We start from the raw sequence: 22989 nt of genomic DNA, 5'->3' as shown, positions 1-22989 counted from the left end.
TGTTCTCTTTCACACATTTTTAAAATGTATTTCACTTTTATTTAACCAGGTAGGCTAGTTGAGAACAAGTTCTCATTTACAACTGTGACATGGCCAAGATAAAGCAAAGCAGTGTGAACACAAACAACAACAACAACAGAGTTACACATGGAATAAACAAACATACAGTCAATAATGCAATAAAAAAAGTCTATTTACAATGTGTGCAAATGAGGTAGGATAAGGGAGGTAAGGCAATAAATAGGCCATAGTGGCGAAATAATTACAATATAGCAATTAAACACTGGAATGATAAATGTGCAGAAGATGAGTGTGCAAGTAGAGATACTGGGGTGCAAAGGAGCAAAATAAATAACAGTATGGGGATGAGGTAGTTGGGTGGGTTATTTACAGATGAGCTATGTACAGGTGCAGTGATCTGTGAGCTGCTCTGACAGCTGGTGCTTAAAGCTAGTCAGGGAGATATGAGTCTCCAGCTTCAGTGATTTTTGCAGTTCGTTCCAGTCATTGGCAGCAGAGAACTGGAAGGAAAGGCGGCCGAAGTAGGAATTGGCTTTGGGGGTGACCAGTGAAACATACCTGCTGGAGCACGTGCTACAGGTGGGTGCTGCTATGGTGACCAGTAAGCTGATATAAGGCGGGGCTTTACCTAGCAAAAAACTTGTAGATGACCTGGAGGCAGTGGGTTTGGCAACAAATATGAAGCGAGGGCCAGCCAACGAGAGCATACAGGTCGCAGTGGTGGGTAGTATGTGGGGCTTTGGTGACAAAACGGATGGCACTGTGATAGACTGCATCCAATTTGCTGAGTAGAGTGTTGGAGACTATTTTGTAAATGATATCGCCGAAGTCAAGGATCGGTAGGATAGTCAGTTTTAACGAGGGTATGTTTGGCAGCATGAGTGAAGGATGCTTTGTTGCGAAATAGGAAGCCAATTTTAGATTTAATTTTGGATTGGAGATGCTTAATGTGAGTCTGGAAGGAGAGTTTACAGTCTAACCAGACACCTAGGTATTTGTGTTTGTCCACATATTCTAAGTCAGAGTAGTGATGCTGGATGGGTGGGCAGGTGTGGGCAGCGATCGGTTGAAGAGCATGCATTTAGTTTGACTTGCATTTAAGAGCAGTTGGAGGCCACGGAAGGAGAGTTGTATGGCATTGAAGCTCGTCTGGAGGTTAGTTAACACAGTGTCCAAAGAAGGGCCAGAAGTATACAGAATGGTGTCGTCTGCGTAGAGGTGGATCAGAGAATCACCAGCGGCAAGAGCGACATTGATGTCGGCCTGAGAATTGAACCCTGTTGCACCCCCATAGACTCTCAGAGGTCCGGACAACAGGCCCTCCGATTTGACACACTGAACTCTGTCTGAGAAGTAGTTGGTGAACCAGTCGAGGCAGTAATTTGATAAATCAAGGCTGTTGAGTCTGCCGATAAGAATGTGGTGATTGACAGAGTCGAATGCCTTGGCCAGGTCGATGAATACAGCTGCACAGTGTTGTCTCTTATTGATGGCGGTTATGATATCGTTTAGGACCTTGAGCGTGGCTGAGAAGGTACCGTGGGATTCGAAATGGTTGGTGATCTGTTTGTTAACTTGGCTTTCGAAGACCTTAGAAAGGCAAGGTAGGATAGATATAGGTCTGTAGCAGTTTGGGCCTAGAGTGTCTTGACCGCGGCAGCGCACATATGACACAGCAGCAGTGGCGTGTATTCATGGATGCCAATAGAAGCCAGGCTTCCCCAAATATTTGACCAATAACACAAATTATAAAATAATTTATCTTTGTTTCTCTGTGTTTTCATACTTTTATGTCAATTCACAAGTGGCTGAATCTCACCGGAGAAATCATCCAATCGAGGGAAACAGCGCCCCCGCTGTCTCAGTATATGTTGTGGCGGTAGCATTTGATTGATTAATAGCAGAAAGCATGTGGCCTTTCTTGATAAAAACAATTATAAAATAAATAGCCACTCAGTGATGAGCTGAGCAACTGTGGGTTGTCCTGGTGAACGAAGTCGGCGATTTGGACTTGTGGTTTTGACCTAATTCTCTGTACAGGCCAATGTTTATGATGGCAATTCTGATCAATCGTCTCAGGTCAGTGGCACAACATATTAATTTATGGTTAGAAGTTCAATATGTCGCCTATCCCTTATGGGCTCACTTTAACTAGCTAGCTAACTTAGCCGGTTTATTGTTGCCCGTGCAAGGAAGTTAGACTAACAAGCATTATAGCTATGTAGCCTATGACAACAAAAACTAAAAGCACACTTTATGACAGAGCCATGGACCGTGCTGCCAACATGAAAGGGAGGAGGATGGCATTGGCGTTCAACTAGTCTACAATTACATGCTGACCACACCGCTCGCGCGCATCACCGTGCGTCTGCGTAGCCAGGCGCTAAAATAGAACTTGGTTCTATTTGTGATGCTTGACACGCTGCAAGTCCCATCTCTCCCTACTCCTCATTGGTTTTTAGGAGCATATTACCACGTGGGGGATTGAAAGATGAACTGAGGTCCACACTCCAGTCCAGTTGGTTGTGGTAATGGACCTTAAAGTTGGTTGCCAACCGCCATATAAAGTCCAAAGAAGAAGAAGAAGAAGCCTAAAGGAGGAGAGATTACTAGAAACAAACTCTGTTTACCCTTTTATCTGTGAATTAATTGTCGGAGTAGAGGACCTTGTGCATTTCAGGTAAAATAACAACCCAATGTTTATATCCCAGGACAAATTAGCTAGCAACAGCAAGCTAGCTAGCTAAATTGCCATAAATGTTTAATGTTTTTCGACCTTAATATTGTTGGTTCAGGGTTCGTTTTGATATTTCAACCTGTGTGTCCTGATCATATCTGGTGTGGGTGGCCAAAATCAACATGCGCTCGCCCGGTTTAGTCAGCATGTTAGGTTGAGAACAAAAAATGGTATCATTTAGGCAGGTTGCCTTAGTGTTTGTGGGCACAGGGGCTTTGAGATACTCTACCTCAGGCGAGCAAAACCTTGAGACTTCCTTAGATATTTTGCACCAGCTGTTGTTTACAAATATACATAGACCGACACCCCTTGTCTAACCAGAGGCTGCGGTTCTATCCTGCCGATAGAGTGTATAACCCGCTAGCTGTATGTTATTAATGTCGTCGTTCAGCCACAACTCGGTGAAACATAAGATACTACAGTTTTTAATGTCCCCGTTGGTAGGATATTTGTGCTTTTAGTTCATCCCATTTATTTTTCAGCGATTTTACGTTGGCTAACAGTACGAATGGCAAAGGCAGATTAGCCACTCGTCGCCTGATTCTCACAAGGCACCCCGATTTCCTTCAGCGAAATCTCCATCTCTTTCTCCTGCAAATGACGGGAATGAGGGCCTGTCTCTCGAGTAAATCCCTCTCGTCCAACTCATTAAAGAAAAATTCTTCGTCCAATTCAAGGTGAGTAATCGCTGTTCTGATGTCCAGAATCTCTTTTCGGTCATAAGAGACGGTAGCGGCAACATTATGTGCAAATTAAGTTACAAACAATGCGAAAAAACGAACAAAATATCACAGTTGGTTAATAGCCAATAAAACGTCAGCCATGAAACTGGCTCTCATGAGGACCGCCACAGGAAAGGAAGACCCAGAGTCACCTCTGCTGCAGAGGATAAGTTACCAGCCTCAGAAATTGAAGCCCAAATAAATGCTTCACAGAGTTCAAGTAACAGACACATCTCAACATCAACTGCTCAGAGGAGACTGTGAGAATCAGGCCTTCATGGTCGAATTGCTGCAAAGAAACCACTACTAAAGGACACCAATAAGAAGAAGAGACTTGCTTGGGCCAAGAAACACGAGCCGGTGGAAATCTGTCCTTTGGTCTGATGAGACGAAGTTTGAGATTTTTGGTTCCAACCACTGTGTCTTTGTGAGACGCAGAGTAAGTGAACGGATGATCTCCACATTTGTGGTTTCCACCATGAAGAAAGGGAGGAGGAGGTGTGATGGTGTGGGGGTGCTTTGCTGGGGACACTGTCAGTGATCTATTTAGAATTCAAGGTACACTTAACCAGCATGGCTACCACAGCATTCTGCAGCAATACTCCATCCCATCTGGTTTGCGCTTAGTGGGACTATCATTTGTTTTTCAACAGGACAATGACCAAACACACATCCAAGCTGTGTAAGGGCTATATGACCAAGGAGGAGAGTGATGGAGTGCTGCATCAGATGACCTGGCCTCCACAATCACCGGACCTCAACCCAATTGAGATGGTTTGGGATGAGTTGGACCGCAGAATGAAGGAAAAGCAGCCAACACGTGCTCAACATATGAGGGAACTCCTTCAAGACTGTTGGAAAAGCATTCCAGTGAAGCTAGTTGAGATTATGCAAAGAGTCATTATGGGGTATTGTGTGTAGATTGATGAGGGATTTTTATTTATTTAATACATGTTAGAATACGGCTGTAACATAATAAAAAAGGGGTCTGAATTCTTTCCGAATGCAGTGTATTAGAATGCTGAGTAAGTAACCTCTTACCTACTCATTTGAGCACTTACCCCTTTGTGATAAACCCATGCTTTCTTTATCCAACAGGGAGCTGATGTTAGGGAAGCTGTAGATGCAAGGCTGAGAGAGAAGATAGAGCAGCTGACTCTGTCTGTGAAAGATGACTGAAATGAAGCATCATCTCAACACCTTTGTAGTGGAAGAGCTTTTCTATGGAGAGCAGACCCTTCCACTTACTTGCAGGCGGTATTGCCTGACTGACAGTGACATAAGAAATGTCATGTTTAAGATCAAGGAGGGCACAAGAGAGTTCAACATTGACCAGGAAACTTGAAGGTGCAACAATAGATATTTATGTGACAGGACAGGTCGATGTTAGGGGATGTTAGTCTGTTCCGTTAGTAATTCAGAATGAATAGTCATTATTTTGTATGTCTATGCACCGGGTCATTACCTGTTCCACAGGCCTTGGTTGAGAAATGGCCTTCCGAGCTGGGCTACTCTGTCCACTACAGCTAAATACATGTATGCAACCAATAAGATTTGATTTAATTTGATTTACAGGCCATACCAGGTCAACGAGGGGCCATGAAACAAAGCTTCTGCCGTGCATGCAGCCTGCCTGGCAAAAGAAAATACTACACCTATATGCCCAACAAATATGTCTTTAAGACGCAAACTACACTCTGTAACACTGTGTTTTCTGTGTGTCCGAACTAATGTTTGTTATGCAGTTGTCACACAGACAAAGACGACATCGGACGTAAGAGAGGCTCTCCGTGTGTTCAAGATGTCACGCCCTGACCATAGAGAGCTTTTTATTCTCTATGTTGGTTGGGTCGGGGTGTGACTAGGGTGGGTCATCTAGGTGTTTGTGTGTCTATGTTGGCCTGTTATGGTTCCCAATCAGAGGCAGCTGTTGATCGTTGTCTCTGATTGGGGATCATATTTAGGCAGCCATTTCCTCTTTGTGCTTTGTGGGATCTTGTCTATGGATAGTTGCATGTCAGCACTATTATTAGCTTCACGTTTCGTTTGGTATTTTATTGTTTTTGTTCGGTGTTCATTTAATAAAGGAAAATGTACGCCTATCACGCTGCACCTTGGTCCATTCCTTTTGAAGCGCGTGACAGAAGATCCCACCACAAACGGACCAAGCAGCATGGCCAGGAGGAGCAGACATCCTGGACATGGGAGGAGATCCTGGACGGTAAGGGATCCTGGACATGGGAGGAGATCCTGGCTGGAAAGGATCGCCTTCCATGGGAGCAGATGGAGGCAGCAAGGGAGGAACAACGATGACACCGGGGTTTGCAACCAAGACGCAAGCACGAGAGGCAGCCCCAAACATTTTTTGAGGGGGGGGGGCACACGGGGTGGTTGGCGGAGCCAGGTTTCAGACCAGAGCCAACTCCCCGCACTCACTTTAAGGAGCGTGTGACCGTTCAGGCACCATGTTATGCGGTGATACGCACTGTGTCTCCAGTGCGCATTCACAGCCCGGTGCGCTCGGTGTCAGCTCTCCGCACTTGCTGTGCGAAAATGAGCATCCAGCCAGGACGGGTTGTGCCGGCTCAGCGTTCCTGGTCTCCAGTACGCCTCCTCGGACCAGGATATCCTGCACCGGTTCTACGCGCTGTATCTCCAGTGCATCTCCACAGTCCAGTACGTCCTGTGCCTCCTCCCCGCACTCGCCCTGAGGTGCGTGTCATCAGCCTGGTGCCACCTGTACCGGTTGGTCCCACGCATCAGGCTTCCAGTGTGCCTCCACAGTCCAGTACATCCTGTGCCTCCTCTCCGCCCTCGCCCTGAGGTGTGTGTCATTAGCCCGGTGCCATCTGTACCGGTTCCACACATCAGGCCTCCAGTGCGCCTCCACAGTCCAGAGCTTTCGGCGACAGTTCCCAGTCCAGAGCTTCCGGCGACAGTTCCCAGTCCAGAGCTTCCGGCGACAGTTCCCAGTCCGGAACCTCCGACGACGGTCCACAGTCCGGAACCTCCTACGACGGTCCACAGTTCGGAACCTCCTGAGACGGTGTGACTATGTCCAGTCTCTTGACAACAAGGTAGACGACATCCGAGCAAGGGTTGCCTTCCAGAGAGACATCAGACATTGTAACATTCTGTTTCACAGAAACATGTCTCACTTGGGATACGTTATCAGAGTCGATACAGCCACCTGGTTTCTTCAAGCATCGCACCGACAGAAACAAACATCTCTCTGGTAAGAAGGGTGGGGGTGTATGCCTTATGATTAACGAGTCGTGGTTTGATCCTAACAACATACAGGAACTCAAGTCCTTTTGTTCACCTGACCTAGAATTCCTTACAATCAAATGCCGACCGCAATATCTACCAAGAGAATTCTCTTCGATTATAATCCCAGTCATGTATACCCCCCCCCCCAAGCAGACACCTCGACGGCCCTGAAAGAACTTCATTGGACTCTATGTAAACTGGAAAACACACATCCTGAGGCTGCGTTTAATGTAGCTGGGGATTTTAACAAGGCTAATCTGAAAACAAGGCTCCCTAAATTTTATCAGCATATCAAATGCGCGACCCAGGCTGGCAAAATTCTTGTTACTCTAACTTCCGCGATGCATACAAAGTCCCTCCCCCTCGCCCTCCTTTCAGGTAAATCTGACCACGACTCCATTTTGTTGCTCCCAGCCTATAGACAGAAACTAAAACAGGAAACACCCATACTCAGGTCTGTTCAACGCTGGTCCGACCAATCTGATTCCACGCTTCAAGATTGCTTCGATCACTTGGACTGGGATATGTTCCGGATAGCGCCGAACAACAACCTTGATGTATACGCTGATTCGGTGAGCGAGTTTATTTAACATGTGCATCGGTGATGTTGTACCCACGGCGAATATTAAAACCTTCCCTAACCAGAAACCGTGGATTGATGGCAGCATTCGTGCAAAACTGAAGGTGCGAACCACTGCTTTTAATCAGGGCAAGGCGAACAGAAACATGACCGAATACAAACAGTGTAGCTATTCCTTACGCAAGGCAATCAAACAAGCTAAGCGTCAGTATAGAGACAAAGTAGAGTTGTTATTCAACGGCTCAGACACGAGAGGTATGTGGCAGGGTCTACAGTCAATCACGGACTACAAAAAGAAAACCAGCCCCATCGCGGACCCTGATGTCTTGCTCCCAGACAAACTAAACAACTTCTTTGCTCGCTTTGAGGACAATACAGTGCCACCGACACGACCCGCTACCAAAACCTGCAGGCTCTCCTTCACCGCAGCCAACATGAGTAAAACATTTAAATGTGTTACCCCTCGCAAGGCTGCCAGCCCAGACGGCATCCCTAGCCGTGTCCTCAGAGCATGCGCAGACCAGCTGGCTGGTGTGTTTACGGACATATTCAATCAATCCCTATCCCAGTCTGCTGTTCCCACATGCTTCAAGAGGGCCACCATTGTTCCTGTTCCCAAGAAAGCTAAGGTAACTGAGCTAAACGACTATCGCCCCGTAGTACTCACTTCCGTCATCATGAAGTGTTTTGAGAGACAAGTCAAGGATCATATCACCTCCACCCTACCTGACACCCTAGACCCACTCTAATCTGCTTACCGCCCCAATAGGTCCACAGACGACGCAATCACAATCACACTGCACACTGCCCTAACCCATCTGGACACGAGGAATACATATGTAAGAATGCTGTTCATTGACTACAGATCAGCATTTATCACCATAGTACCCTCCAAACTCGTCATTAAGCTCGAGAACCCGCCCTGTGCAACTGGGTCCTGGACTTTCTGACGGGACGCCCCCAGGTGGTGAGAGTTGAAAACAACATCTCCACGCCGCTGATCCTCAACACTGGGGCCACACAAGGGTGCGTTCTCAGCCCTCTCCTGTACTCCTTGTTCACCCATGACTGCGTGGCCATGCACTCCTGCAAACTTGATGATTGAGTTGGAGACGACACTACAGTGGTAGGCTTGATTACCAACAACGACGAGACGGCCTACAGGGAGGAGGTGAGGGCCCTTGGAGTGTGGTGTCAGGAAAATAACCTCACACTCAATATCAACAAAACAAAGGAGATGATCGTGGACTTCAGGAAACAGTAGAGGGAGCACCCCCTTATCCACATCGACGGGACAGTAGTGGAGGCGCAACCTCAGGAGGCTGAAGAAATTTGGCTTGTCACCAAAAACACTCAAACTTTTACAGATGCACAATCGAGAGCATCCTGTCGGGCTGTATCACCACCTGGTATGGCAACTGCTCCGCCCACAACTGTAAGGCTCTCCAGAGGGTAGTGAGGTCTGCACAACGCATCACCGGGGGCAAACTACCTGCCCTCCAGGACACGTACACCACCCGATGTCACAGGAAGCCCAAAAAGATCATCAAGGACAACAACCACCCAAGCCACTGCTTGTTCACCCCGCTACCATCCAGAAGGCGAGGTCAGTACAGGTGCATCAAAGCTGGGACCAAAAGACTGAAAACAGCTTCTATATCAAGGCCATAAAACTGTTAAACAGCCATCACTAACATTGAGTGGCTGCTGCCAACCTACTGATTCAAATCTCTAACCACTTTAATAATTACAAATTGGATGTAATAAATGTAACACTAGTCACTTTAAACAATGCCACTTTATATAATGTTTACATACCCTACATTATTCATCTAATATGTATATACTGGACTCTATACCATCTACTGCTTCTTGCCTATGCCGTTCGGCCATCGCTCATCCATATATTTAGATGTACATATTTTTATTCATTCCTTTTTTGTTGTGAAATTGTTAGATTACTTGTTAGATATTACTGCATGGGCGGAACTAGAAGCACAAGCATTTCGCTATACTCGCATTAACATCTGCTAACGATGTGTATGTGACCAATAAAATTTGATTGTATGTTTGTTTATTCCATGTGTAACTGTGTTGTTGTTTGTGTCGCACTGCTTTGCTTTATCTCGGCCAGGTCGCAGTTGTAAATGAGAACTTGTTCTCAACTAGCCTACCTGGTTAAATAAAGGTGAAATAAATTAAAAATAAGAAATTAGATATTTCTGTATTTCATGTTTAATAAATGTGCAAACATTTCTAAAAACATGTTTTCACTTTGTAATTATGGGCTATTGTGAATAGATGGGTGAGACATATTTTTTTTAAATAAATGTTGAATTCCGGCTGTAACACAACAAAATGTGGAATAAGTATAAGGGGTATGAATACTTTCTGAAGGCACTGTATGTTTGCCAAACTGAGTGTGGCTTGAGATGGCAGGGAGCCTAGGGCGGAAGGGAAGAGGAATGAGTGCAGGTCATTCCACCAACTGAGTCGTGTAACATTTATTTAACTTAATTTTAACATTCTGTCATAAAAAGTTCAACGTAATAAAAACATGTCTCCTCCTCAAGATGTTAAATAAATAAATTGCTATAGTAAGTTCCAAATAAAGAAACAGGGTTGAAGTTACACTAGATGATCAAAAGAATGTGGACACATGCTCATCGAACATCTCATTCCAAAATGATGGGCACTAATATGCTGCTATAACTGCCTCCACTATTCTGGTAAGACTTTCCACTAGATGTTGGAACATTGCTGCGGGGACTTGCTTCCATTCAGCCAGAAGAGCATTAGTGAGGTCGGGCACTGATGTTGGGTGATTCCAATTCATCCCAAAGGTGTTCGATGGGGTTGAGGTCAGGGCTCTGTGCAGGCTAGTCAAGTTCTTCAACACCAATCTCGGCAAACCATTTCTGTATGGACCTTGCTTTGCACGGGGGCATTGTCATGCTGAAACAGGAAAGGGCCTTCCCCAAACTGTTGCCACAAAGTTGAAAGCACAGAATCTTCTAGAATGTCATTGTATGCCATAGCGTTAAGATTTCCCTTGACTGGAACTAAGGGGCCTGAACCATGAAAAACAGCCCGAGACAATTATTCCCCTCCACCAAGCTTTACAGTTGGCACTATGCATTGGGGCAGGTAGCGTTCGCCTGGCATCCGCCAAACCCAGATTCGTCCGTCAGACTGCCAGTTCACTCCAGGGAATGCGTTTCCACTGCTCCAGAGTCCAACGGCGACGAGCTTTACACCACTCCAGCCGACGCATTGCATTGCACATGGTGATACTAGGCTTGCGGCCATGGAAACCCATTTCATGAAGCTCCCGACGAACAGTTATTGTGCTAATAGACGTTTCCACTTCACAATAACAGCACTTCCAGTTGACGGGCAGCTCTAGCAGGTCAGAAATTTGACGGACTGACTTGTTGGAAAGGTGGCATTCTGTGACGATGCCACGTTGAAAGTCACTGAGCTCCTCAGTAAGGCCAGTCTACTACCAATGTTTGTCTATGGAGTTTGCATGGCTGTGTGCTCGATTTTTTACACCTGTCAGCAACGAGTGTGGCTGAAATGTCCAGACAATTTCAAAATGTGAAATTTCTGTGAACATTTTTGTGAAACTGTGTATGTTTTACTTGTGGATTTTGAAATAAAAATGTATCTCAAGATGTGTCAATGTGTTTGTCTACATTACATTTTAAAAACAATGCAGCTATTGGAGTAAACCTATTTTGGGTTAAGACAAGTAACTATGAGTAAGGGCAAACATCATGAGAAGATTGCAAGCTAAGTTCGAAAAAGACAACCCATTACCACAATATTTTTTCTTATTTTTATTAATATAAAATGTATAATTATAATACAATAACAAAAAATATATAGGACGTTACGACACGTAACGTTATATATATTCTCTGAAGAAACATAACATAACATTAAAAGTAAAAATAAATAAAACACACAAGAATTGATTTTCAAAAGTTAAAGTACCTAAAATAAAGGCCAGAGGTGACAGTTGTACAAACCTATGATAGAGTTGTAAGAATGTCGTTTTTTTTCTTCTCGGTAATATATGCATTCCAGAAGAATTTCCCTCTAGGAGAGATCTTGTTGTTGGTTATCTTATTCATAAATTATCTTATGAATGTATTATTGCATCCAGCGGGAGGCAGTATTTCCACGTATGCGCTTAGCTAGCCAAGGTCGCCATGACATCGCCTACAAGCGTGATTGGGGATTTCTATTGGAGCAGTTTTAGCCTGTCTTTGACTTTGTGGCTGTGGTGACGACCCATCTCTGCTGATCAAGTCTGCCAATCACGTTCTCCTTATCCAAGGTATTAAACACACACCGTTTTTGAAAGCTGGAGAGGGTTCTCCATCCGACAAACGTTAACAGGTAAAGTATTTATTGTATTTGTAATCTAACTATTTAGTTATAGAAACGTGATACCATCAATGCAAGCTGTAACATGAATCCCAACGCAGCAACCTTAGTATTAAAATACCAATAGTAATGTAGCTAGCGAGGAGTAGTTAGTTACAATTAGCATTGACATGAAATTGGTCAAAACAAGACATGGTATCAATAACAAGATGAAACGAGCCACATTGCAGTTTCTTGTCCTTCTTGCCAGAAATCTGACCATCCAGAATCACAACAGGCTGTCCCATGGAAGTACATATATCGTTTTCGTGACGTTGTCAGCCAACCCATCTACTAGCCTCATACCATGAATACACATAGCCATCTCCGATATAAAGTGTTTTTTTTCTCAAAGTTGCCGGGATGTCACGTGTTCTACTTATATAATTACACATGCAACGAATTAAGCATGACAAAACATATATCCGAACTTCAAGTAGAAAGTAAGCCAATCGTTTTTTTGTTGACCAAATTCAACACTCATTGACCTCTGTACAAAACTCCTTGCTCATTGGGCGAAACAACCCAAAAAATGCCACCTGCTGGAGGGAGACTGATTTTCCGCCGAGTTGAGCCTCTCTTCCTCTCTGGATTTAATCACTAGCAAACAAGTCGTCATTCCCGGGACAAGGAGCGTTTTAGCTATCAGTTTATTCCAAGTAATAATTTAAGACTACAAAAATCTATAGAACAAGTAGTGTAAAGCTAATAGTCATCAAGGCAGGAACCAGTAATTTCCTTCACACTAACAAATAAGAAATGACATATTTCCTGTCAATAGTTGGGGTAGGATGATTGCAGAGCACCCTGCCTCAGACTGTCAGGATGTTCATTTTCTAGCTCAAACTAAATTACATGTTTTGCTGTGATTTATTTGATTAATTGTCTCGCATTGCGTTTTCAGCTCTCCTGTGTCCAGCTCCCCACCAAGCATGAGCTGATTCATTCACCTGTGAGGAGAACCATCCTACAGCAGGTTGAACTAGACCTGCTGTCCCTATTTAGACATTGAGACCACATATGAATTTTCCTGTTGTCTTTTGTTGTGTGGATTGTCTTAGTCTAGAGCATTTTAGAGTTGAAGAACACCAACTACAGATACACATCCTTGTTTGAGCATCTCAAAGACTATATTCAATGTAGAATCAGTTTAACAGGTAACAAACATATAACAAACACATTGTCCCCATCAGGAGCACAGGCTTTTGCCATAGATGGTAGAGTTATTGTCTCTGGACCACACAAGCATTCTGCTAAGGCACTTGTCTCTCACAACATTGGTCAGCTACATTGGTGACCAGGGTGGGATCCTTTCAGGATGACTATGGGGCCGGGGTACACACACTCCTAGAAGAGGAGGAATACTGAAGCATGTGTTATGACAGTTTTACAGTCTCCATCAGAGGCCCAGGCTTTTGACATAGATGGTAAAGCTCTCATTTCTGGATTGCAGCATTGTAAGATTGTGCCCTCCACTGCACTTGATATACATTGATTGTTAGGTTACACTATATTTATATGCTTCAAATACTGCCTGAGAGACACCTTTGCTATTTGTCTCTGTACTCAAATGGTGAAACACTATTTGTGATGGTGTTCTTTGTTTGAATGTATGTGCATGGACTGTACATTATGGAAAACATGTCTCACACTTGGTCATACTTAGTAGAAATCCCGTAGTTAGTAGGTTATGTGTCGCTCAGTTGGTAGAGCATGGAGCTTGCAACGCCAGGGTTGTGGGTTCAATTCCCATGGGGGGCCAGTTCAGATTTAACAAATAATGTAATGTATGCACTCGCTACTGTAAGTTGCTCTGGATAAGAACAAAATAAATTGGCAAGATTTTGGCACCGTCCACTTTTAGGTTAGTAGGAAAGTTAATCATTTAAACCACCTAAATATACTCATTCACTGAACATTTAGTATTTGAAACTGAAACAATAATTTCCCAACTGCTATTTCTATAATGCCACAGGCTCTTTATCATTATCCATACCTTATATTCCAATGACTCCAACATTATGCGTGCCCACCATGGTATTGGGCAGCTGCTTTCTGAGAACTCATCTGGTTCTCATTGCAGAGCATATTATTTTTTAGAGAAGATCGTATTGCAAGGTATTCAATATATATTGGCTAATATGAATATGCAGCTCCATTCTAGCATACGACACACACACCGTTACATCTACATGCTTTTATTCGGGGTTTTATGCAAATTATATGATTGAATGTTACTTTAAGCCTGCAGCTAGTTACTTGAAATACGACGATCATGCCAAAACATGATTCAACATTGAATTCACTGACAGATATAACTAATGAAACGCTAGTTTCCTGAGCATGCACATTACGTTTAACTTACAGTATTAACTAGCTCGTTAAGCTTGTCAACTGTAACTTTGCCTAGCTTTCAATAAATTGGCTAAATGGTCAACGGAGTTACCTCTTCGTGTTTTTGTTCACCTTTATTTAACCAGGTAGGCTATGTGATCAAGACCATTCCTATTGCATCCTGCATATTTCAACTACACTGAATTAAAAAAATTATAATAATCGTATTTCTGTCGTTGGGGGCTAACGTTAGTTCCTATTAACACACTGCCAGGAGATCAGAGGCTGTGTTTACATGGTAGATAGAAGCAGCCATGGTATATACCTGGAACCAATCAGAACACGTACGGGATTTCCGATTGGTTCCAAGTTTAGCAGTTCGCAAATTTGCCTGAGCAGACAGTTTTGAAATGTACTTTTTCTGAGAAAATATGTAATAATTGAAGCTGTAACAAAACATTTACAGTAATCATAAGAATATTTCATTGTCATTATACAAAAAAAATCTGCTCCTCCCTCGACGTAGTTCGATCACCTTCACTTTATTTCGGCGTCCGGCCACCACCTATTTTCTTACAAAACAAAAACTGCTTTTAGAGAGACAAGTGAGCCAACACCAAATATTATGGATATTGCCATGTCTCTCCGCCTTAACAGTCGTCCACAAATCGGCACCGAGGGCTGTCTAGCTCCCGTGTACCATTTGGATTGGTGGATACCTCTCATTATTGTAATCTATAAAAAATATTCTGTGAGGTTTGATGACGTCAACCTCGTGTATTCAATGGAGAGAAATGCTACGCTCACTGGCCTCATGTCATGAATATGCATAGGCACTCGAGACAACACCGAGATATAGTTTTTTCTCAAAGTTGTCGGGATGTCACGTGTTCTACTTATATCAGTACACTCGTAACAATTTACGCATTACGAAACTTCTATTTGATCAAATAAACCTCACGTAACAAATAAGCCATTCATTTTTTGTTGTTGTTGACCAAACCCTATACTCTCTCATTGACCTCCATACAAAAACGAATTGCTTGGTGGGCGAAACAACGAAAAGAACACCACTTGCTGGGGATACAGATTTTCAGCAGATTTGGTTCCCTCCTCTATACCGACACACCCAAAACGCGGTCAAGCCATACACTCTTCAATTTCCTCCTGAATTCGTGTGCGTGAATGCTCAACACTTTACGGTATCGCGTGTTTTATGTTTGTGAAACAGTCGGATGTACTGTCATGCACAGATAGACAGACGATAGCTACAAATCATTGCAAGCAAACAGTTTGAAGCACACTTATTTCATCTTTCATAACCAAATTATACCAAATCTTTATTTCATTCATTTTCGCCCCTTATCAAAAAATACTTTGATATCACGGTTAGGGTGAGGCTGCATAGGCTGCAGTAGCCTAACCGGGGTGCTGTTTAGCAAATGTTAAATTATTAAATCAAGATGTGTGTACAGTCATGACATACAAGCAGTACACAAACACACACAACAACATCTAAGTGTTTTTTGTACTTCTTCTATTGTATTTCATTAAAGACAGATTTAAAATGTTAAAACTTGTTAAATAAATACTCTTGGTCTATCTCAACATTCTTTATATATTTTTTAAGTAGTTATATTACAGTGAACTTTTATGACCTCTATGTTAAAACAAATATATATACAGTCGTGGCCAAAAGTTTTGAGAATGACACACATATTAATTTCCACAAAGTCTGCTGCCTCAGTGTCTTTAGATATTTTTGTCAGATGTTACTATGGAATACTAAAGTATAATTACAAGCATTTCATAAGTGTCAAAGGCTTTTATTGACAATTACATGAAGTTGATCCAAAGAGTCAATGTTTGCAGTGTTGACCCTTCTTTTTCAAGACCTCTGCAATCCGCCCTGGCATGCTGTCAATTAACTTCTGGGCCACATCCTGACTGATGGGAGCCCATTCTAGCATAATCAATGCTTGGAGTTTGTCAGAATTTGTAGGTTTTTGTTTGTCCACCTGCCTCTTGAGGATTGACCACAAGTTCTCAATGGGATTAAGGTCTGGGGAGTTTCCTGGCCATGGACCCAAAATATCAATGTTTTGTTCCCCGAGCCACTTAGTTATCACTTTTGCTCCATCATGCTGGAAAAGGCATTGTTCGTCACCAAACTGTTCCTGGACGGTTGGGAGAAGTTGCTCTCGGAGGATGGGTTGGTACCATTCTTTATTCATGGCTGTGTTCTTAGGCAAAATTGTGAGTGAGACCACTCCCTTGGCTGAGAAGCAACCCCACACATGAATGGTCTCAGGATGCTTTACTGTTGGCATGACACAGGACTGATGGTAGCACTCACCTTGTCTTCTCCGGACAAGATTTTTTCCGGATGCCCCAAACAATCAGAAAGGGGATTCATCAGAGAAAATGATTTTACCCCAGTCCTCAGCAGTCCAATCCCTGTACCTTTTGCAGAATATCAGTCTGTCCCTGATGTTTTTCCTGGAGAGAAGTGGCTTCTTTGCTGCCCTTCTTGACACCAGGCCAAGAGTCTTCAAAAGTCTTCGCCTCACTGTGCGTGCAGATGCACTCACACCTGCTTGCTGCCATTCCTGAGCGAGCTCTGTACTGGTGGTTCCCCGATCCCGCAGCTGAATCAACTTTAGGAGACGGTCCTGGCTCTTGCTGGACTTTCTTGGGCGCCTTCTTCACAACAATTGAACCGCTCTCCTTGAAGTTCTTGATGATCCGATAAATGGTTGATTTAGGTGCAATCTTACTGGCAGCAATATCCTTGCCTGTGAAGCCCTTTTAGTGCAAAGCAATGATGCCGGCACGTGTTTCCTTGCAGGTAACCATGGTTGACAGAGGAAGAACAATGATTCCAAGCACCAGCCTCCTTTTGAAGCTTCCAGTCTGTTATTCGAACTCAATCAGCATGACAGAGTGATCTCCAGCCTTGTCCTCGTCAACACTCACACCTGTGTTAACGAGAGAATCACTGACATGTCAGCTGGTCCTTTTGTGGCAGGGCTTAAATGCAGTGTAAATGTTTTTTGGGGATTCAGTTCATTTGCATGGCAAAGAGGGACTTTGCAATTCATCTGATCACTCTTCATAACATTCTGGAGTATATGAAAATTGCTATCATACAAACTAAGGCAGCAGAATTTGTGAAAATTTATATTTGTGTCATTCTCAAAACTTTTGGCCACGACTGTATATAATCACTGTTAAAATGGCTGGTATACTTTGTTTAATGTGTGCCACTAGCAGATCAATAATCCATTGTCATTAACATTGCAAAACATAACATTCCCGTATTATGCCAGCTCCAACATTGGAAAAACACTAGTTTACTGTATATTACAGTGAAATGTTAGGAAACCTAATTCAATTTTAAGAGGTTTGAACACAGTAAAAATGGATGGTAAACATTTTGTCACATGTGCCACTAGTAGATCACTTATCCATTTCATTAACATTGTAAAGCATAACATGCTCATATAATGTGAGCTTCAACAATAAAAAAACACTCGTTTACTGTATATCACTGTGAACTTTAAGGTAACATAATTCAATTTTAACACAGTAAAAATGGATGGTAAACATTTTGTCATGTGTGACACTAGTAGATCAATAATACACTCCTCCTTTGTGATCTCGGGGGAGAAGTTGAAGATGAGAAGAGTGGAGAATATACACCATTGAAGCCAACAGACAGAAGAGGAGAAGAGACTCCAACCTCTTACAGGTCTCCTTGGGGAACTATGAGGTACAGACAGAATAGTGAGGCATCAGGCACATGACAGGAGAAAAGAGAGGGAGAGGACAAACAGAGAAGAAGTGTTGCCTAGGGGCTGAAGACACACGCCGGAACCAGCCCCCTGCACTCCTGATCTGAGGACACATGCTAGAGTCAGCTATACCCTTCCTGTGACATTAGAGGCTTGCTTTCTATCCAAATACATAATCATGTAAGAAAGAAGATATACATGTTTGCTGTGTGTGAATATTATATCATATGATCTGTTTTTTGACTGACTTAATTTCAGTCTTTTTAAAGAATTGTAATACATTTGTTATAGCTAGAAAAAAAATGGAGCCCTGTTCAGTAGGAATATTGGAGGTGAAAACTAAATGTCTTTTTTTCCCACCAGAAATGAGTATAGGTGATTTCAAAAGACTTTAGGTTTTTATGCCTATATTTGTATAAGTAAGTATATTGCATTGAAAAATATATTTTAACTTTGTACTTGGATAAGGGCAGGGAGGGGTGGGATATGTGCTAATAACCATGATTCTTGCTCCTTTCCAAATGGATGACGGATGTTAAGGATCTGGAAAGATCCGGTATGAAGAAATAGTCTAAGATCCTTTCCAATATGTTCTCCAACCTGATAAAGCGTTTTATAAAAAGCTGTGCTGTTATCCTTGCAAGTGGAGGGTGCCGGAGTATTAAAAACAGGTGGCAATACTTTTGCTCCATATCTTTTTATAGATAAAATAATAATACATGTATTAGTATAAAATAATATAATACAATATAGCTCAGTATTTTTATGATTTATTTAATAGTCTCTTCTTTATCAAGGGTGCCAATAATTTCTCAGGTGACAGTATCTACAGTACACTAGGGTTTGGTTTGGAACTGGGCATATCTTTTATTACTCAAGTCAAGTGCACTGGGTTTGTGACTATGTAATAGGCCATATAATAATGATGTTTTATATTATAATGATGTTAACATACCTTTGGGATGTGTACGTACAGTTGAAGTCGGAAGTTTACATACACTTAAGTTGGAGTCATTAAAACTGAATATTCAACCACTCCGCAAATTTCTTGTTAACAAACTATGGTTTTGGCAAGTCGGTTAGGACATCTACTTTGAACATGACACAAGTCATTATTCCAACAATTGTTTACAGACAGATTATTTCACTTGTAATTCACTGTATCACAATTCCAGTGGGTCAGAAAATTCCAGAAAATGTCATGGCTTTAGAAGCTTCTGATAGGCTAATTGACATCATTTGACTCAATTGGCGGTGTATCTGTGGATGTATTTCAAGGCCTACCTTCAACCTCAGTGCCTCTTTGCTTGACATCATGGGAAAATCAAAATAAATCAGCCAAGACCTCAGAAAAAAATTCTAGACCTCCACAAGTCTGGTTCATCCTTGGGAGCAATTTCCAAACGCCTGAAGGTACCACGTTCATCTGTACAAACAATAGTAAGTATAATAGTAAATATAAATACCATGGAACCACGCAGCCGCCATACCGCTCAGGAAGGAGACACGTTCTGTCTCCTAGAGATGAACGTACTTTGGTGCAAAAAGTGCTAATCAATCCCAGAACAGCAAAGGACCTTGTGAAAATGCTGGAGGAAAAAGGTACAAAAGTATCTATATCCACAGTAAAACGAGTCCTATATCAACATAACCTGAAAGGCCGCGCAGCAAGGAAGAAGTCATTGCTCCAAAACCCCCATAAAAAAAGCCAGACTACGGTTTGCAACTGCACATGGGGACAAAGAACTGTTTGAACTATAGAACTGTTTGGTCATAATGACCATCATTATGTTTGGAGGAAAAAGGGGGATGCTTGCAAGCCAAAGAACACCATCCCAATCGTGAAGCACGGGGGTGGCAGCATCATGTTGTGGGGGTACTTTGCTGCAGGAGGGACTGGTGCACATCACAAAATAGATGGCACCATGAGAGAGGAAAAGTATGTGGATATATTGAAGCAACATGGCATACATCATCCAAGATGGCGTAGCAGTCAGACGTCTTTGTCCTTCGTCTTGTCATGTATAAATCTTTTTATATATTTTTCTTCGCAAATCTTTTTTATATTTTTCTAAACCTCAACTTCAAAATACTCTCCTACAAACCGCCTCACCCAATGTGGTGTGGATCTGTTTTTTCTAAAGTGTTTTTATTTACCTCGGAACCGGAATCCCCCAACAGAAGCTAGCCAGCTCACTAGCTACTAGCTAGTAGTCAGCTAACCACTGCTAGCGGTCATCAGTGAACCTTTAGCTCAGAAAGCTCTCGCCAGTTTGTACAACGCGACTCAAACCAGAGCACACCGGAACTATTTTCTCTCCATTTCCCCGGATTACTATCGCAAGATCTGAACCTTTTCACCTGGATCATCGCAGATAGCTAGCTGCAATCCGAGTGACTACTCCTGGCTAACGTCTGTCCCGAAGCAAGCACCAATTAGCCTGGAGCTATCCCATGCTAGGCCCATTCTCCCGGCTAGCTGAAGAAGCCCATCAGCCACTCCTGGGCTACAATACCCGGACCCATTCTTCTGCCGGTACGGGGCACGGAACCCCGCCGATCCTTCACGACTGGACTACCGAAGTAACCTGCTCGAGGGGGTACTCAACTGGCCCCTATGTCGTGACGTTCCCTGAATGTCCATCTGCTAGCCTGCTAGCCGTGGCCAGCTATTTGCTAGCCGTGGCCAGCTAGCTGCTAGCCGTGGCCCGCTAGCTGCTAGCCGTGGCCAGCTAGCTGCTAGCCGTGGCCCGCTAGCATCTAGCTGCGGCCCTCTAGCTGTCTAGAGCATATTGGACTGTTAGCTGAATAGATCCATATGCAAATTTCTTGGGCTACTATACCTATTTTGCCAATTGAACTTGGACCCCTCTGCTACTCGCAACCCTACTAATCCATCACAACTGGTCTATCGACGTCACCGCACGCGGAAGCTAAAACAGACTTTCCTCCATCCTCCATCCATCTTCCGTCCTTTTAAGGCCCTTCTGCCAGCTTGCTAGCTCCGGCCTGCTGGCTGTCTGAATCGCTGTGTCTCCAGCCAGCCCAACCACTCACTGGACCCCTATGATCACTCGGCTACGCATGCCTTTCCCTAATATCATTATGCCTTGTCCACTACTGTCCTGGTTAGTGATTATTGTCTTATTTCACTGTAGAGCCTCTAGCCTTGCTCAATATGCCTTAACCAACCATTTAGTTCCACCTCCCACATATGTGGTGACATCACCTGGTTTAAACGTCTCTAGAGACAATATTTCTCTCATCATTACTCAATGCCTAGGTTACCTCCAATGTATTCACATCCTACCATATCTTTGTCTATACATTATGCCTTGAATCTATTCTACCGTGGCCAGAAACCTGTTCCTTTTACTCTCTGTTCCGAACGTACTAGACGACCAGTTCTGATAGCCTTTAGCCGTACCCTTATCTTACTCCTCCTCTGTTCCTCTGGTGATGGAGAGGTTAATCCAGGCCCTGCAGTGCCTAGCTCCACTCCTACTCCCCAGGTGCTCTCAATTGTTGACTTCTGTAACCGTAAAAGTCTTGGTTTCATGCATGTTAACATTAGAAGCCAAATCCCTAAGTTTGTTTTATTCACTGCTTTAGCACACTCTGCCAACCCGGGTGTCCTAGCCGTGTCTGAATCCTGGCTTAGGAAGACCACCAAAAAAACGGTGTTGCAATTTACTGCAGAGATAGCCTGCACAATTCTGTTCTACTATCCAGGTGTGAATGTTGACGTGTTTAATGGTCTTGCTCACATCTTCTATGGAGAGCGTGATCACACAGTCATCCGGAACAGCTTGGGCTCTCAAGCATGTTTCAGTGTTACTTGACTCAAAGCGAGCATAAAATGCATTTAGCTCGTCTGGTAGGCTCGCGTCACTGGGCAGCTCGCGGCTGGGTCTCCCTTTGTAGTCCGTAATAGTTTGCAAGCCCTGTCACATCCAAAGAGCATCAGAGCCGGTGTAGTAGGATTCAATCTTAGTCCTGTATTGACGCTTTGCCTGTTTGATGGTTCGTCTGAGGGCGTAGCGGGATTTCTTTTAAGCGTCCGGTTTAGAGTCCCGCTCCTTGAAAGCAGCAGTTCCAATATTTAGCTCGTTGCGGATGTTGCCTATAATCCATGGCTTCTGGTTGGAATATGTAAGTACGGTCACTGTGGGGACAACGTCGTCGGTCCACTTATTGATGAAACCAGTGACTGAGGTGGTATTCTCCTCAATGCCATTGGATGAATCCCGGGAACATATTCCAGTCTGTGCTAGCAAAACAGTCCTGTAGCGTAGCATCCGCGTCATCTGACCACTTCCGTATTGAGTGGGTCACTGGTACTACCTGCTTTAGTTTTTGCTATTAAGCAGGAATCAGAAGGATAGAAGGATATGGGAAACACATATTCTCTGTTTGTCCTCCCCTCTATCCCCTCCCTCTCTTTTCTCCTGTCATCTGCTTGAAAACTTTTAAGAGAGAGGGAAATAGAGAGACATGAGAGGTTAAAATCTTAGGGACAATTCTAAGGGGTAATTATTGAAATGAACACCATGCAAGAGGCTACAAAGAATGTGTGTGTGTCCTGTCCCCACGAGTTGGTTTTCTCTTCCAGCAGTCTGGTTGGAGTCTCTTCTTTTCTATTCGTTGGCTTCAGTGGTGTACATCCCCCTCTCCTTTCCTCTTTTTCAACTTCTCCCCCACGTTCACAAGGAAGCAATTGTGTGCCATGTTAATCACACTGTATTATTGATCTACTAGTGTCACAAGTGACAAAATGTTTACCATTCATTTTTACTGTGTTAAAATTGAATTAGGTTCCCTAACATTTCTGTGTAATATACAATAAACTAGAGTTGTTCCAATATTGTGCTTTGCAATGTTAATGAAATGGATTAGTGATCCACCAGTAGCAAACATGACAATGTTTACCATACATTTTTACTGTGTTAAAATTGAATAAGGTTCCCTAACATTTCATTTTAATATACAGTACACATTTATTTTCCAATGTTGGAGCTGGCATAATATGGAAATGTTATGTTTTTCAATGTTAATGACAATGGATTATTGATCTGCTAATGGCACACATATAAAAAA

General features: G+C 43.2%; 1 long non-coding RNA gene across 1 annotated transcript; it reads left to right on the top strand.

The window, feature by feature from the left end:
* Window positions 1-11417: 11417 nt before the first annotated feature.
* Window positions 11418-14201, top strand: LOC129867779 (uncharacterized). The gene is made up of 2 exons (XR_008761681.1): window positions 11418-11737; window positions 12669-14201. It is a non-coding gene; the product is annotated as an uncharacterized LOC129867779 (long non-coding RNA).
* Window positions 14202-22989: the final 8788 nt, after the last annotated feature.

This window comes from Salvelinus fontinalis, chromosome 13, assembly GCF_029448725.1.
Source record: "Salvelinus fontinalis isolate EN_2023a chromosome 13, ASM2944872v1, whole genome shotgun sequence".
Lineage (NCBI taxonomy): Eukaryota > Metazoa > Chordata > Actinopteri > Salmoniformes > Salmonidae > Salvelinus > Salvelinus fontinalis.
The sequence above is the reverse complement of the archived record's forward strand: the minus strand, read 5'-3'. Positions and strand labels throughout refer to the sequence as shown.